General features: G+C 48.1%; 1 protein-coding gene across 1 annotated transcript in view; it reads left to right on the forward strand.

Moving 5' to 3' along the window:
* The first annotated feature begins 864 nt into the window (after positions 1-864).
* The window catches only part of CHD7 (chromodomain helicase DNA binding protein 7), a 191,545-nt gene continuing 175,788 nt past the window's right edge, over positions 865-16,621 (forward strand). The window contains exon 1 of the mRNA XM_038579376.1: positions 865-1,165. The gene's annotated coding sequence lies outside the window, so the exon portion shown is untranslated. The remainder of the gene's footprint in view (positions 1,166-16,621) is intronic.

Here is a 16,621-nt window from a genome sequence, read left to right on the forward strand (position 1 = left end):
AACCTATTTCTTTGTCTCACCACGACTGCCCCCCCCCCCCCCCCCCGTCTTTGGCACGGCGACACAGTCAGCAGAATCCACGCCATCTAGGTCAAACTTTCTGATCCAGCCGCGCACCCGGCCGTCCCGTCAACGAGGAGGCAGGAAGAGCAATGTCGGGGAGGCGGGACGGACCCGGTCGAATCGGTAGGTGTCCATCTGGATAGTCTCATGCGGGAAGATCACTCCAGGTGGAAGCATGGTCGCAGGAGGGGCGCCCGCCGCCGTCGGGCCGCCGCCGTCCCGGAGCCCCGCGGCCCGCGCCCCGCGGCCCGCGCCCCTGCCTGCCCCTGCCTGCCCCGGGGCGGCGCACCCGGGCTCCGGGAAGCTGCCGCGCGGGGAAACGTGGCACCGTCGGCGGCCCGCGCCCGGGGCGCTGCTTGCTGCGCGGCGGCCGGGCGCTCGGAGGGGCCCCGCCAGGGAGGCTGCGCGGCGGCCGCGCACCGGCCCGCGGGGGAGCACCGCCCGCAGCGCCGGCGCCCGCCCGGGGACGGGAAGTGGCGCCCGGCCCGCCCTCCGCGCCCGCGCCCCGCAGCCCCGCGCCGCCCCTTTTCCCTCGGCCTCTCCCTCGGCCTCCGCCACCCCGGGCCGAATTCTTGCATAAATTATGCCAGGCGCGCCTGACGTCAGGTGGCGGCGCGCGGGCGCGGGCGGGGGCGCGGGCGGGGGCGCGGGCGGGGGCGCGGGCGCGGGCGCGGCGCGGAGGGAGCCGGCGGCGGGCGCGCGCGGCCCCGCGGCCTCGGGCACGCGCGGCTGCCGGGCGCGCGCAGGCGCTGGCGTGCTGGGGCCGCGGCGGCGGCGGCGGCGGCGGCGGCGGCAGCGGTGGCGGCGGCGGCGGCGGCGGCGGCGGCGGCGCGGGGGCTGAGCCGCGGTAGTGCGGACGCGCTCGTGCTCGGGAACTATCGGATTAAACTTGAATCGAGTGGAATTACACAAAGGAGCGCCGCTGAGGAGGCGGCCCGGGGACCCGGAGACCCTGAAACTCGCCAGAGCCCCGTCCGCGCCGGCCAACTCCGCGCCCGTGGATGAGCCCCCCGGCCGCGGCCGCCGAGCCAACTCCGGAGCCCGTCCTGCGTTGTGCTGTGCCCTCGGCGCGGGGCAGCGGAGGAGCCTCCCGACCGACCCGGTGAGCGCGAGAGTTCGCCGGGCGCCTCCGGGAGGGGCGGCGGCAGGAAATCGCTCCGGGCCGGGGCCGGGGCCGGGGCCGGGGCCGGGGCCGCGCGAGGAGTTGGGAGCGAGGAGTTGGGCGTGTGCGGGGCGCGGGGCGCGGGCGGGGGCCGGGGGCCGGGTGGGCGCAGGAGCGCAGCGCCGCCCGGGCCGTGTCGCCGCCGCCGCCGCCCCCGCCTCCACCGCCGCCCGCGGGCCCCGAACCCGCGCCCCGAGCGCCGCCCGCGCCCCAACTTTTGCCTGCGTCCGCGGGGCCGGCGGCGGCGGGGGCGCGCGGTCCGGCCGAGGGTCACTTCCTCGCATGTAAATGGCTTTTTGTTGTGCTGCCGGCGTGGGGGGGGACGGGGACGGGGACGGGGACGGGGACGGGGACGGGGACAGGAGGGAGCGTGTCTGCGCGCGGGGGAGCGCGAGCGCGTTTCCTCCCGCCGGCGCCGAGCACGAGTTGCCGGCTCCGATCGAAAGAAAAAGGAAGGAGGAAAAGTTGGGCTCCAACTCAAGTGCGAGTGGGCGATGGGCGCGCGGGCGCGGGGCGGCTGAGCGGCGGCGGCGGCGGCGGCGGCTCGGGGACGGCGGCGACCCCCGCCCCCGCCCCCGCCCCCGCCCCCGCCCCGGACCGACCACGCCGCGCTCGCCGGGAGCGGCGGCCGCACCGGCGCGAACAAAGTGCGTCCCTCCCGGCGCGGCGCGGACGGCGGCCGGGCGAGGTGGGCCGGCGGCGGGGAAAGTGCGCGGGGGCCGCCGCGTGGGGCGGGGGCGGGGGCGGGGGCGGGGGCGGGGGCGGCGCGAGCACGCGGCGCGGGGGGCGGCCGACCCCGCCGGACCCCGACCCGCGCCGGCCGCTCGGGGAGTTGCGAGCCCGGAGCCGGGGGCCCCCGGGGCTCCCCGGCGGCTCCCAAGTGCGCGAGGAGGAGAAGAAAGGGAGCGGGGCCGGGGCGAGCGCGGGGAGGCGCGGCGAGGAGGGGACCCCACCTTGCCGAGCTGGCCGGGCCGGCGGCGGCGGCGGCGGCGGCGGCGGCGGCGGCGGCTGCATAATAGCGACTTTAAGCCCCCGAGGCCGCTCGGCTCCCCGCCCCGGGCCGGGCCCCGCCGGGGGGTCAGCGCCGGGGGGGTCTCCTGGTGGCCCCCGAGGCGGCCCGGGTGCGCTGTGCCCCCGCAGGGATCCGCGGCTCGGAGCGCGAACGGCCGAGGTGGCTGGAGGCCAGGCGGTCAGCGGGGAGAGGAAGGAGGGCGGCGGGGGACGCGCTGTTTGTTTGGTTCGCACCGGGGACTGGGCTCGCCGGGGGCGCGGGGCGCGGGGGCGCGGGGGCGCGGGGGCGCGGGCACCGGGGGGCTGCGGTGCGGGGCGGCCGCGTCCGCGCGGGGCGAGCGCAGCCGGGGGGTGGGGGGGGGGGTGGGGCGGGGAGGGCGGCGGATCCCGGGCGGGGTGGGGGGTGGGGGGGTCGGGAGGCTCCGGGGAAGGAGCCGCCGGCCCCGAGCAGCCATCATTACCGAGCCGCCTTTCTCCGGATGGCCGTGCCTCGAGGAGCCCCGCGCCGTGGGAGCGCACCCCAAGTCCCGGCCGGCCGCCCGCTTTGTGAGCGCCCCCGTGGAGCGGGCGGCGCGGGGACTGCTCCTGCGGGGGGTCGGACGGTTTTCCCGGAGGTCACTTTTAGAGACTGTTCACGCCTCGGTTTTAAACTAGTTTTTCCCCCCTCTTCTGAACAGACAATGGACAAAAGAAAAGTAGCAACCCACATGGAGAGTTTCCTTTTGAATTGCTAGAATTAGATACACTATCCAGCTCTCCACTCGCTAAGTAGACTTTTTAGTTTCCCATTGTATATTATCTAGCAATCGATTTAAATAACTTATCTTGAAATACGTCCATCCTCTGGGCTCCATTTCTGGGGCATGTTGACTATTTTAATTTGAAGGATTTACGTGAAGGCCCTGATTTTTATTTTCTAAAAATATTAACTGAAGCCGTCTTTGCGGTGGGCAGTACCTTTCAAAGAGGTTGAGTGTATGTCGTCCCCCCCCCCCATTCTCTCCCAATAACGAGAAGGGGGAGTACTCACTGTACGTAATAATCAAATAGGAAAAAAAAAAATAGTTCTCTTTATTTCCTCACAGACCCATTCTAACGATGACAAACAAATCTTAGTGACTACGACCTTAACAGCATGGGAACCTAATTTATCCTAGTTGTAATTCTATTTAGATTGTAGTAATGTGTGAGTACTAGGTGATTCTTATTTCAGGAATAACTTGAGCAGCGATTTTATGAAGTTGAATCCGTCTCCCAGCCCCCAGAGTACATCTGTCGCGGAGTGTTTTTGTCTCGCTGTTGCACAACAGAAGCCCTCCAGTCTTTACCCTAAAATGGCAGCTTTCATTTGACTGGGGCCCATTCATTGACAATGATAATAAAGAGGCTGAAAGCTAGATGCTTGGGGCACGGAGCAGTACTCGGTTTGCCTTTCTAGGTGATAATAAGTAGGAGACATTTTATGTCTTCCAGATTTGCTCACGAAAAGTTTATTTTCGCTGGAAAAAGATCTGTACTGTAGAAAAAAGTTACAAAGTAAACAGAATTTGGAAATGGAAACGGATAGGGACTTGCAGTCGGTTTTAGGAACCAAATTTTCTTATTTTGCCACACAGTGGGAGTATGGCGTTCTCCCCTCTCTGATGACCTGATAAAAGGAAGATTATGGATTTTTGTGAGGCTTGTAACAGGTGAATTTCCTCACCATGACTTGACACTTAAGAATTATTTCCCAGCACTATGTATTTTATAATTTATATCCTCTTGATACGTTCTTTTCTTTTTCTTTTTCTTTTTTTTTTTTTTTTTTTTCTGCTTTCTGGGCAAGCCAGTAAGTTGAAGCCTGAGGAATTCTATTCTAGGTTTCTAAAGATTCAAATGCATTTTTAGGTAAGAAATATAGACCAGCATGGGAATTCCAAACTCTGGTTATCTTGGTTTAATAATCAATAGGTGTATTTTTAAGCTGATTTAAAAAATTACTTCCTTTTCTGTTTCTTGACATGGAAGTCAGGATAGAGAAATGATGCAGGTTGTGTATACGTGATAGCGATGGTTTAACAGCTCAAACACTATTTTCCTCTTTTGAGGAAAAAATGATGCCTTTTCCCCCAAGCTTAAAATGTAGAAGTCAAGTTTAAAATGCATCTAGTAACTTAGTTTTAAAATAGAACTTTCATAGATTCACCTGTACTTGGTTTAGTTTTTAATCAGGGGGACTTACAGGACTATTTCCCAAACTTTTTTTCATGAGAGTCTTTTACTGAGCTAAAATGAATACCATGAGGAGTACCTTTATAGTAACGTATCAGAGAAATGCTACAACTTTTTTTCTCATACAAATACAGCCGAGAATGTAATATTTATAGTATGGTTTTTAAGCAATTAGGTCAAAGGAAGACGAGGAGTGTTTTTTGTTTTTTTTTTTTTTGTTTTTTTATCTGTGAAAGAATACAGTCTGAGTGGTTCAGTGTATGAGCTGTGTGACCCTTAAGAGCAACCTAAGTGCCAAGTTTAGAGTAGTCGTTTCATACCTAGGCTTACATTTTATTACCCGTGCTTAAGAAAGTTGGCTTGCTGTAAGTTACCATCCATTTATTTACTCTTTGTTTCAGTAATCAATCATTGGTAAGCCTTTCAGTGTATAAATGACAAATAAGAGGCAGTGCTTTCCCTCAGAGAGTTTCCTGTCGAGTAGGAGAGAGAGTTCTTTAAGTAACCAAATACCCACATTTAACTTTTGAGATTAACTTTGGAGGCAGTAGTTATCTTTCATCCTTTATTATCCATATATGGCCTTTCCGATTTGATAGCACACAACATGACTGACCGTCTTATAAACATCTATAAATATGGCATTGCAAGAATAAAAATGCTTAGTCAGTGCTGAGTAAAGTGACTACAAAAAAAAAAAAAAAGACCCTTAATTTCCACTTTGTAAGAAAGTGATTTACTTTCAGTATTCAGATGGTTTCTAGATGTGAACTAGATGGATGATGTTGAGATGATGTCAGGAACACGTTGGCCCCGTGTGACTCTTTCATTGTCTTGTCCATTCATATGGACGTGTTTGTGTATCTTTAAAAAAAAAGCTATTTTCTTTTTATGTCATTAGAAATTCGGAGTTTAGTGTCGTATCTTATCAGGTTTCTAAAGCCATTATAGCTTTACTTGGGTGATACAATTTTCCTTTTTTTCCCCCCTAGAAAACTTTATTGTTTTGTATTACTTCTTAAAAAAAATCCTTTGATATTCAACGATGACAGATGATGTTAAAGTATAAGAGAAATTGGGAGTAAATGATCACTTAATTTTTCTACAAAAAATAGATGTCATGTTGCATTTCAGATTGGTTTGCAATTATGGCAGAAGTCCATAGATGATTATGGTGGTAGTCAGGAGCTGGGAAGGTAATTAAAAACTCTACTAGTGCTCTTTTATATTTTCCTTTCATCAATAAAATTCTTAAATGAGACCACACCTTTGTGACGAAAATGATAAACAGAAGTAGGAAATCATCATGATACTGTCGAATAGAAATTTGTCTTATAATCAGTGGTGAATCTTTATGGATATTTAGAGTGAGAGAACCTTAGAGAGCTGGTCTAACTTTCTCATTTTACAGATTAAGAAACTAAAGCCCAGAGAGATTAATTAGATGAGCTGCCTCTGGCTGGTCACCCAGTTAGCGCTGAGCTGTCTTGGTCGTGGCTGTTTTCAAGGGTGCCTAGCTTGGTGCCTGTGTAGGGGAGGTACTGGGTTTTTTGTTGTTGCTGCTGTTGTTGGATGACTGAGCTGCCTCTGGAAGAGTATCTTTCCCCCTTAGGTTCTGATCAAAAGTACCTTTGGTTTAAGAATTTAACATCGCTCTTAAAGGGGTTTTTATGCCAATAATAATTTATTTGTCTCTACTATGTGATGGTTTGGAGGTTTTTTGTTTTTTGTAAAACTATGATTATCCATCTAGGAAAATGCAGAGATAATTATTCCAAGATTTGATTACTGTTTTCATTTTAGAAGCTTGTATTCATTACCGTAACTAGATTTCTGTACCTTTTAACTAACGTTAGGTGACTGAAAACATGATTGTTTTGTCAGCGGGGTATTTTTAGAGGGTTCTGTTAAAAAAAAATGTAGAATGGGAATACAGAAGCATAGCTTGGCACTCAAAGGCTGATTGGTACTTGGGCTTGCTTGTTTCTGCCAGTGTGGTATTGGTGACACTTTCTTTAGTGGCCCTTTTAACCGCCACAGTGCTGTACGGGTCAGGCTTGGCTCTAGGGGCAAATGACTCGACTACGATCAGCTCTCCTGGTTTATCTCTTTTCTTGTTCATCAATTCACCTATTCATTGGGTACCTGCCACCTGAAAGGTGCTGTGTTGGGAATGCTGTGGTGCCACGAGACACCTGGGTGGGTCTAAGACGTGGTAGAGCCAGACAAAACATAAATAAAGCAACTGCACTGTTCTAGGTGCTATGTGGTGCGTATTTGGAGGAGTGAGAGTGACTTTGGGGGGTTCATCTAGCTGTCTGGGCTATCACCCCTTAGGAAGTGTCTTTAGCACTGCCATCTAAATGGTGTTACAAGAGGAGGGGTAGCATTAGCCAAGCTACAGGGAGGTCGTGTGTTTGAGGTCTACAGAGAGGAGCTAGATGAGACTCAGGAGACAGGCAGAGGCCAGCTTGGGTGGGGCCCATGGAATATTGGAATTGGGGATTTACAAAGAAGTTGCAGGGCCACTGATGAGTGTTTCACAGCATTTGACATGAACAGACTTATTTTCTGAGGAAGATTGAGTTGGTGGGTGGGGCAGAAGAGGTGGAATGGGTTAGGGACGGCATCCAGCTGCTGTTGTGGTCCATGTGCTGTTGTTGTGGTCCATGTGAAGGGGAAACAGTTATGGTCTGGACCAAGTAGTGGCTGTGGGGATGGAGTAATGTGGACCCGGCTGAGAAATCTTTAGGAGGCTCAATGAATAGGACTCAATAGATTTGCTCAGGGAGAAGGTATCCAGGAATGTAGGTTTCTGGCATACACGCTGCATGCCTAGCTGACTGGCTGGTGATGCTATGCTGTTCCCTGAGGCAGGGAGCACCTGTTGAGGACCTGGTTCGAGGAGGGTAACCTACCAGTTCTTACAGCGTACGACTGAGGGAGTAGCTCAGCTTTCTTTCTGTTGCTAGTGGTGTTCCAAAATTTTCCAAAATGACTTGCTAGCTTCCCCAAAAAGATGGTGAATAGTGAGTCCATTGAGGAGTGCTGGTGAGCGTCGATAAAATGGGGGGCGGGAACCTTTGCTATTTACCAAATATATGGCACTTTGTGACTTACCTGAGATGATGTAGCACTCTGTAGGAGTTTGCTCCTCATACACTGAGAATAGAATCCTATGGTGGTTGGACTTTGCCACATTTTGTTCTTCTGTGTTTCCACATTGTGGGTGGTGGCTTTCTGTTGCTAGTTAGGTATTGACACAAGGTGCTTGGGTTTCCAGCAGATAGCCGGTGGGTCCCACTGTGCTCAGTGAAGGGTGTTAGTTGTATTTTAGGAGCTGGTTGCAGTTCTACATGGGTATAGTAGAAATGAATGCAATGCTTAAATAATTGTGGAGAAAATACCATCCTGGGTCAGAATATTTACTTATTTTTCAGTCGAGGATGTATAACTTTGTGGTGTAAATTATCTTAAAAGCCATTTTGTTCAATTATTATAGAAAGTGGACTATATACTGCATGGTTGGTAGCAAGTAAGAGATGCTAACTGATAAATCGAGAAAAGCTTCTAATAAGGTAAATTATGAAAATCCTGAACATTTATCTTGAAATAGTTTTTGAGGGAAATGTCTGTATTTTTGTGTTAGTTTATGTAAGTAACAATATTACCCATTTATTTTGGTTATAAATCAGACTTTGATCTCGGTGTGCATACAGACATCCTTCCTGGGACTCACTGCCTTTGGGTAGGGGGTTGATGTCAAAGATGCTTACGTGGACTTTGATCCCTATAGGCTTCTCTGGTGGACACTGTGACATGTTCAAGTCTACTAGAGTTCTTCCTGTCTCATTCAGGGTAGGCAAGATTGTGTGGCTTCACAGGCAAATTTAGGGACTTTGATCGTAAGGACATGCTTCATCTGAAAATTTTACTTCTAGTTGTTATGAGCGATTATTTGGATAAGTTTAAAACCCAGGAGTGGTATGTTACCTGCGGTGGAATAGTAGAAAAGCTTGACATGCTTACTCAACCTTCTGATAGACTGTTGTCAGCTACTCTGCGGCAATTTACTTATTACGCTATTTCTTCAACTTGGTAGTTCCAGGTTTTTGAAAAACTTTAAAAAATAGATTTCCTTGTCTGGTCTCATCAACAGTGTATTCTTACAGTTTAAGAAATCATTGTCTTTTCAGAGGTGTAGACACTAAATGGAAAGCTGCACACAGGTTCCTGTGATGTGGGTTTTAGTGGAAGAATAAAGAGGATGTTTATTTATCCTGCCCCCTCCCACCTCCACCCCACAAGGCCAATGAGATAGCAGGTTTGAGTTTTCCACCGTGTATCTCATGTATGGGGTGGGATGGGGGGCAGGTCACGCAGAGAGCCATCGTCATCATGTGGACAACTGGGACCTGGATTGCCACATTGAGACTTTGTGTAGGGAAAGGCAGGGAATTAGACACCTGTGTTAGTTCTGACATGTCATATACTCTCCCTGGTATCCATCGCTTAAAATAGAGATTTTCACACTCTAGTTGCAGTAGGTCTGGTAAAGGATACATGATACTTCAGTAATTAATTTTTTCCCCTTAGTTCCATGGCAAGCCGGGGGGCTGCTTTAATCTTTTAAAGAGTCCACTTTTGTTCTTCTATTCTGTAAGATATCCATAGCAGAATCTGTTCTGTTGATATTTAAAATATAATTAGCGAGTGTACTATTATTTAAACACACCCAACAACTGTTATCTTTAACGTGACACTAAGAGGCAAATAGTAAAAGTCCTTTATAGAATTCTAAGCATGCTTTAGTTTCCAAGGTAGTTCCTGCCATTGCACTAAGTGAATAATAAAATCAATTTGAGCACAGGTGTACAATCAAAAATATGCCTTGGTTGGTGATGTGTTTTAAAGTGTATGGGTCTAGAAATTACTTTATTTATGGATGGGACTAACATATTGAAACTGTTAAGCCCGTATCCTCAAGGTGAACTTTTTTGAAACCTCTCTATTGCAGTATTTTATATTCTTGTGTACTTGACCTTGTTTTGCACTGGGAATTTTGCTTTGGCCAATTGCAGGTGTATTGATCTTGTCAGAAAAATCATGCAGACTCATCTTGAGATTTTAAAAATCTTGATTAAATTAATAAACTTGGGATCCCTGGGTGGCGCAGTGGTTTAGCACCTGCCTTTGGCCCAGGGCACGATCCTGGAGACCCGGGATCGAATCCCACGTCGGGCTCCCGGTGCATGGAGCCTGCTTCTCCCTCTGCCTATGTCTCTGCCTCTCTCTCTCTCTCTCTCTCTCTCTCTGTGTGACTATCATAAATAAATAAAAAATTAAAAAAAAATAAAAATAAATTAATAAACTTTTATTTTTCTATTACATGTGTATTGGAGCAATCAGCTGAAATGGTGTAGAAATAACAAAACAGCATTACATATAACAGTAATAACCCATAGGTACTAACCAATGGTTAGTTATTGAGCATTTCCAGTCAAGGAGACATTATGCCAAGTGTTTTAATGGATTGTTTCATTTACCTATCAGAACCTAGGAAATAAGTAGAATTGTCATCTCCATTTTATAGATGAGGAGACCTGGGTTGAGAGGTTAAATTGCCCAGGGCCTTACAATTCTAGCAAGTGATGGAGGAGGAATTTGAATCTAGATTGGCCAGTGTCCAGAAACTGCATGTGTAAGCATCTTGCTCGGTTGTGTCCTCAACCAGCTCTGAGACCATCATTTGTGTCTTAAAAGGCAAAGGTCTGTTAAAAATACTGGCAACACCCTGTAATCCTATATGATACCCTCTTGCTGTATCCAATCAGTCCAGGTTATTTCTGTCCACACTTCCCTCCGTCTGTGCTGCTGTATTTGTGAAGCCATATGTCTTGGCCCCTAAAATGACTGGGTCCTGTGCCTTTAACTCCTCATGCCTTTCCTCTCCCTTGGAGGTGAGAACATTTGTTCTTTTTTTTTTTTTTTTTTTTTTAAGATTTTATCTATTTATTTATGAGAAACACAGAGAGAGGCAGAGACACAGGCTGAGGGAGAAGCAGGCTTCCTGCGGGGAGCCTGATGTGGGACTCGATCCCAGGACCCCGGGATCAGGACCTGAGCCAAAGGCAGATGCTCAACCATTGAGCCACCCAGGTGCCCCAGAACATTTGTTCTTTTTTTTTTTTTTTTTTTTTTTTTAAAGATTTTTCTTTATTCATGAGAGATACAGAGAGAGAGGCAGAGACACAGGCAGAGGGAGAAGTAGGCTCCATGCAGGAAGCCCAACATGGGACTTGATCCCGGGTCTCCAGGATCATGCCCTGGACTGAAGGCAGCGCTAAACCGCTGAGCCACCGGACTGCCCAGAACATTTGTTCTTATGGAGGTTTTATTCTGTGGTGGCTGAGAACTTGAGTTCTGATATCAGATGGATCAGAGGGTGAATCTACCTACCCAGGGTTAAGTGAGATACTTTACCTAAAGCACTTGGTATAGCATGTGGTCTATGTATTGAATAGTTACTATTGTTTTGATAGTTATTATTATTAGCTCACTCTTAATCATTGAGCTTATCAAACCATGTATCTTGATTTTATTTTTACTTTAAAAAATCCCCATAATTCTAAATTATGACTAGAAAATAATGAGTGGCCTATAGTAGTGATTGACCATAACATTTTCACTTTTCCTCAGGTGTAGACATAAAATTACATGTGCCCTTGTCCTGGTGTATAACTAGATGTTATTTAGCTAACTTCATATTGGTTACTGAGAGACAGCTGAGTTATCATAGGACTAGTTCCTTTGAGCTGTGAGATACCTGTCTGCAGCCTAAATGGTGGCTGTCCTGCCAGCAAACCAGTTAGTTCCTTCTTTCCCCCAAGCCTGTGCTTCTCCAAAAATGCTGGATGGTGTTATCTTGGACAGTCACTTGTGTGGGCATACTTAGTCAGTTCTGGAGTATTATAAATTCCCAGTTCAGACTGGAGAGCTATAGGGTGTTCTCACAATCTGTAGCTTTTGGTCTTCAAGTTGCTGAACATTGAATTCAGTCCTGTCCTCTCCAAGTTCTCCTTATTACTTAAGGAAGAAATAAGATGGCATCTAAAGTGAAAGTAGATTTGGGGCCAGGGCTTGAAGTAGCCACAAGAGAATGAGGAGGGTTCCCTTGCTCTGGAAGGGTAAGGCTCTGGGATGGTCAGGCAAAATGTAAACAGTTGATAAATATGGATGCATGGGAGTTCCTTGTACTGTTCTTACATCTTTACTGCAGGTTGGGAAATTGTATCAAAATCAAAGTTTCTTAAAAAAAAAAAAAAGGTTTCTTAACGTGACTGACTCTAAGGGCTTGATGTCAGTAGCTAACGTTTACAGAGCATGGACTTTTTGTGAGTTCACATTTTGCTAAACTCCTTATTTACATGAACTGGTTTCACTGAATCCTGAAGTAGGATTAACCGAAACGCTGAGGTAGAGGGGTGCCTGGGTGGCTTAGTCTGTTAAACGTCTGACTTTGGCTTGGGTTGTGATCCTGAGGTCCTGGGCTAGGGTCCCTGCACTCCCTGTTGGACAGGGAGTCTGCTTCTCCCTCTCTCTTTGTCCCTCTCCCTCTCAAATAAATAAAATCTTAAAACAACAGAAAATGCTGAGGTAGGAACAATACTTGCCATTTATAGGTGAGGGAATGGAATTCTAGAGATTGTTTAATGAATTTTCCCCAAATCACAACTGTTGGAGGTGGAGTTGGGGTGCAAATCAGGACAGGCTCATTGAGTAGCCTGTGGCATTAACCTCTCTGCAGAAGTTGCTTTGGATGGTTCCATCAAACAGATGTAGTAGTCCTTAGAAGGATAGAATGAGTTTATCAAGATCTTACATACCTTTGCTTTGGAAGGTTGCCTCCTGGAGAGAAATCGAGAGGCAGAAAGTTGTCTATTAATGGATTGTAGTCAGTGAAGTTTCTTTTCCTCAGATGTTGTATTAATTGTGAATGCTTTCAACCTAATAAGACATATGCTCGTTGCGAGACTTACTGGTGTCTCAGCCCTGTTTTTGTTTACCAGTCCAAGATAGAGCCAACATCAGAGTATTCGGCTTGCTATAGAATTGGCTTCCCTGAACGTTCCTTCCCAGTGTTTATCCAGGATGTAATTCACTTAACATCTTTTCCTCATTTCATAGGACTTGCATTGCCTAGGCAGGAACCAGGACAAGACTTAGGCTCACAGTCCCTTGTTCTTCATAGATGCATTATTTTGGGTGAATATGTGTCCTTCTTGTAATCTTCTTCTTCTAACTTGCAAGGCAGCAGGCCATCTTCTCCAACCATACACTGCATGGTTTAAATAGGTATAGAATTCAAATGTATATACATCAGTAGACTTGTGTGTTATGGGGTAGATGTGTGTTTCTTTTTTTAGAGGAGTTTTAAAAGGAAAAGAAAAAGTCCAAAATGCTAATACTACTTTGCCTCATAGAAATATTCTATGGTGATAGGTTTCTAGATCGTCTTCATGTTTGCAGTTTTTTTCCCCCTTTACAACTGAAGAAACTGTTGACTAGCTTAAAAACAGTGAGCCTCTAGTTGAAACAAGTTTTACCATTTTTTGTACGATTGCAATTTAAATTTTTGTCTTGGTTGTGTTAAGTTTCGGAGCTGGGTTTATCATTAGAATTAACATTTTTAAATTTTCCATTTTCCTTCTCATTAAAAAACAAAAATAAACACCTGGGCTGTTTAGAAGGAACTCTGTGGCTAGTACGGGCTGCTGAGAGCCCTTCCATTTAGCTGCTAGAGTCCAGCAGGATAAGGAGGACTCTGTCTTATGTGCTGTCAAATACATTTGTAAGGACACAGTACAGTAGCATAGTCGGGTAATTTCCCCACACGGTTGAGCCCACCGGTGGTGACACTGCTGGCGCTGACTTGCTGGCTGGCAGGCGGTGCCACTGTGCTGCAGCTGGCAAGTGTGTGTCGTAGTGTTGTTTGACTGTCTCTATGTGGTGAGTGAAAGGCAGTGTGCTGTCCAAGATGCTGCATGGAAACCCAGGCTTTTGCGAGCAGAATGGTTGCTTGCCATCCTCTGTGGCTCAGGTTTTTCAGAACCTCGGGAAATGCCCACATCATTGGTATTTTCCTTTATGGGTCACTGCTGTGATGATAATAATAATAATGTCTTCCCTTGGCAGACCTGAAAAATGACTGTTTATTACCTTTGCCTTCTCTAAAAATGACTGCTTGGCCAGCTGAGAGATTTGACTTGTTTCACCTGCTAGGCTAGAGGTGAGAAAATGGGTCAATGATTCAAATGATTCAAAGCACGACAGCATTAATTCGTATCCCTGTGAAACTGACTTGTGTATTTCTTACTCTCCCAATGTTCTCCTTTGTGAGGGGAACTCCACCTTTCTCTTTTCTCACTGCTTTGAGAAGGTTGCAGGTAAGAACACTCGTCCATCATTCTAGGGGCAGAAATGCAGCTTTTTAACAATGTTTTTACTCCTCCTTTCTGCCTTCAGCCTTCTGCCCCCTACCTTGCCAGGATTCAGAAGGTATATAAGGTTGCTTTGCAGAACTAATGCATCTGTTGGTCTTTAAGGAAGAGTAGAGTGGTGAGCTGGGCTGAGGTAGCTTTTTCATGTTTTCTTCCAGAGACCCATAAAATGAGTCTATTTCAGTGATTTTTAAAATTTTATGTTGTTATTTTAAAAGTTCATGTGGTAAGATTAGAATAACTAATAAAAGAGATACTTGTTATGCTTTACCATTAACACAGTCATTTGGGGTGCCTTTAAAAATGCAGGTTCCCCCACTCCCATCCTACTGAATCGGAATCTCTGTGGGCCATCTAAAATCTGCTCTTTTTTCTAGGTGTTTCTGACACACTCTAAAAAAACTACACATTTAGACAGATGTATTAGTTACACAATGGGTATACCTGGGAAATACAAAACAATTTAGAAAAAAGGAAATCCAACTGATATATTCTTACAATGTTTTTTTCAATGTTGCAACTACTGTTTATTCTCTTACATGCAAATGAGTGAAGTATAGTTGCTATTTGACAAGCCAGTTCGTAGGAAAGGTGAAGATGGACATATGGGTTAAGAGTTTAAAAGCATAGTACACTTTAAAGGTGGCGTTAAATAGGAGAGGGAGTAGGTTGTTTAGTATTTAGTTGTTACATTTCATTTTCTTTCCTGCCACAGAATAATTAAACATTTGTTTTATGTGTAGTTCCAGTTTCTGCGGTGGAGGTATGAGAGACGAATAGGTTAACACGCTGCAGTACTATTTTTGGGCAGCCCAGTGCGAGCCAGTATCGTTTCCAAGGGCATGTAATAACTTTAAAATGAGAGTCCTCTCAAAATGTAATTTGGCGAGTGGGCTAGTGCTGTCTGTGAGGACTTGTTAGTGTAATTCTGCAGAAGAGACACGGTGCTCACGTTGAGAGGGTGAAAGCAGGCCTCGGCGTGGAGGCCGTCTCTCACCTCCTCCCTCCCTCTCCGGCTCAGCGCCCACTAACCATCCGTCCTCTCTGTCCTCTCCCTGCGGACAACCTGCTCTTAGGGTTTCCGCCTTGGTCTGCTCTTGGGTCTAGGTCCGGCCCACGGCCTCAGCTCTCGTTTCTACACGAGGAACTCTTGAGTCTATGTTTTTGTTTCTGGCACGTCTCTCATACTTCTGTCCTTAATTTAATGTCCCCATCTGGTCTAAAACCTAAGTCTTCCTCACGTCTCCTCCTTTCTGCCGAAGCATAGCAAAGTCCCGAAAACCCGAAAGCAGCTCTTTCTCTTGGATCCCAACTCTCCACCTGATGCCTGCACTGAACGTCAGCAGTTCCTGGCTCCCCAGATCCTGGCTGCCTCCTTCTCTTGGAGGTGCCCCAGCCTTGTGCCCCGGCATCCCTGCTTCTTCCACTATAGCGCACTCTCCGGGATGCCTGCTCGGCCATTAGAGCACAGGCCCAGCCCGCCCTTGTTGCTTGCCCTGAAGGAGAGCAGAGCAGTAACCCGCGTCCGCGTCTACCTTCTGTGCCTGGTGGCCCCCGCTGGCATCCAGCATCCCACACACCGCCCCGGGAGTTCAGAGGGAGCCTGCTCTGGGGCGCGGCTTCCCGCAGAGCACGGGCCCTGCTGCTCCTTGCGCGGCGGCCTCCAGAGAGAGGCCTCCGTGTGCAGCTGGGCCTGACAAGCGCAGGCGGCGCCAGGCCTTGTGCCTGTGCCTGAGGCCTTGCCGGCCTTCTCCGTGGCAGGGTGGCAGGCGGCTCCTCTTGCTTGGCTGTCTCCCAGTTAGTTCAGAACGTGGGTGGGGAAGAGGAGGTGAGAGTTATTCTGACCTCCTCAGACCCCATTGCCATGGTCTTGGCATTTGATCCAAACGTGTTTCTCCATGGTGGCGTTGTTTTGATTTGGTACTTACGATTCACTGTGGGTTAATCCAGTGCGCGGTAATGTCCATATTCTAATATTGTGTTGGAGGGAAACTGTTAAAGTGGCTCCTGAAATCCTTTTGGGAGAAAATTGCTTGCTGAAGTGAGCATGACCTAAGTACCTACTGGAGTGGGTGATGGTGGCATGAGGAACCATTCAGTAACACCAGAACCCAGGAGGATGCCTGACTTATGAGCTCGCTGTGAGTTCATCAGGCTTTTAGGAATGGGTTACAGAAAGCTGGACCTATCTGAATTCATGTCACTGTGAGCTTTTACATAAAGGGCTGTACCCAAGTCAATTCTAGGAAAGACTTTAATGAATGCAAAGACATGGCCAGTAACGGCAGGGAAAAATTCAATAATGTTTTCAGATTTACATCTCTAAAGAGAAAATGGCAATTTCTGTGTGAGGTTTATAATAAAATCTCTTTGGTTTTTGGAAATCTGGAATGTGCCTGGTGAAAGCTGTTATTCTCATGAACTCCTTTCAAAGGTAATAGAATTATGAGGATGCAGACCTTCAGAATATTTTTGTTGTCTTTTTCATATGACTTAGATGTTTGTGAAGGTGTGCCCATGTAGAATGATTAGTTCTGTGGGAGGTACTGAAATTGTTATCCATAGCTAGGAAGTGAGATTAACCCACATATGACAATGTGGAACAGGACAGCACAGTGTGCAATTAAGTGCTAAAAGGTGTGATGCTGTCAGCCTAGTAACACCTGGAAGC

Source organism: Canis lupus, chromosome 29, assembly GCF_011100685.1.
Source record: "Canis lupus familiaris isolate Mischka breed German Shepherd chromosome 29, alternate assembly UU_Cfam_GSD_1.0, whole genome shotgun sequence".
NCBI classification, from domain to species: domain Eukaryota; kingdom Metazoa; phylum Chordata; class Mammalia; order Carnivora; family Canidae; genus Canis; species Canis lupus.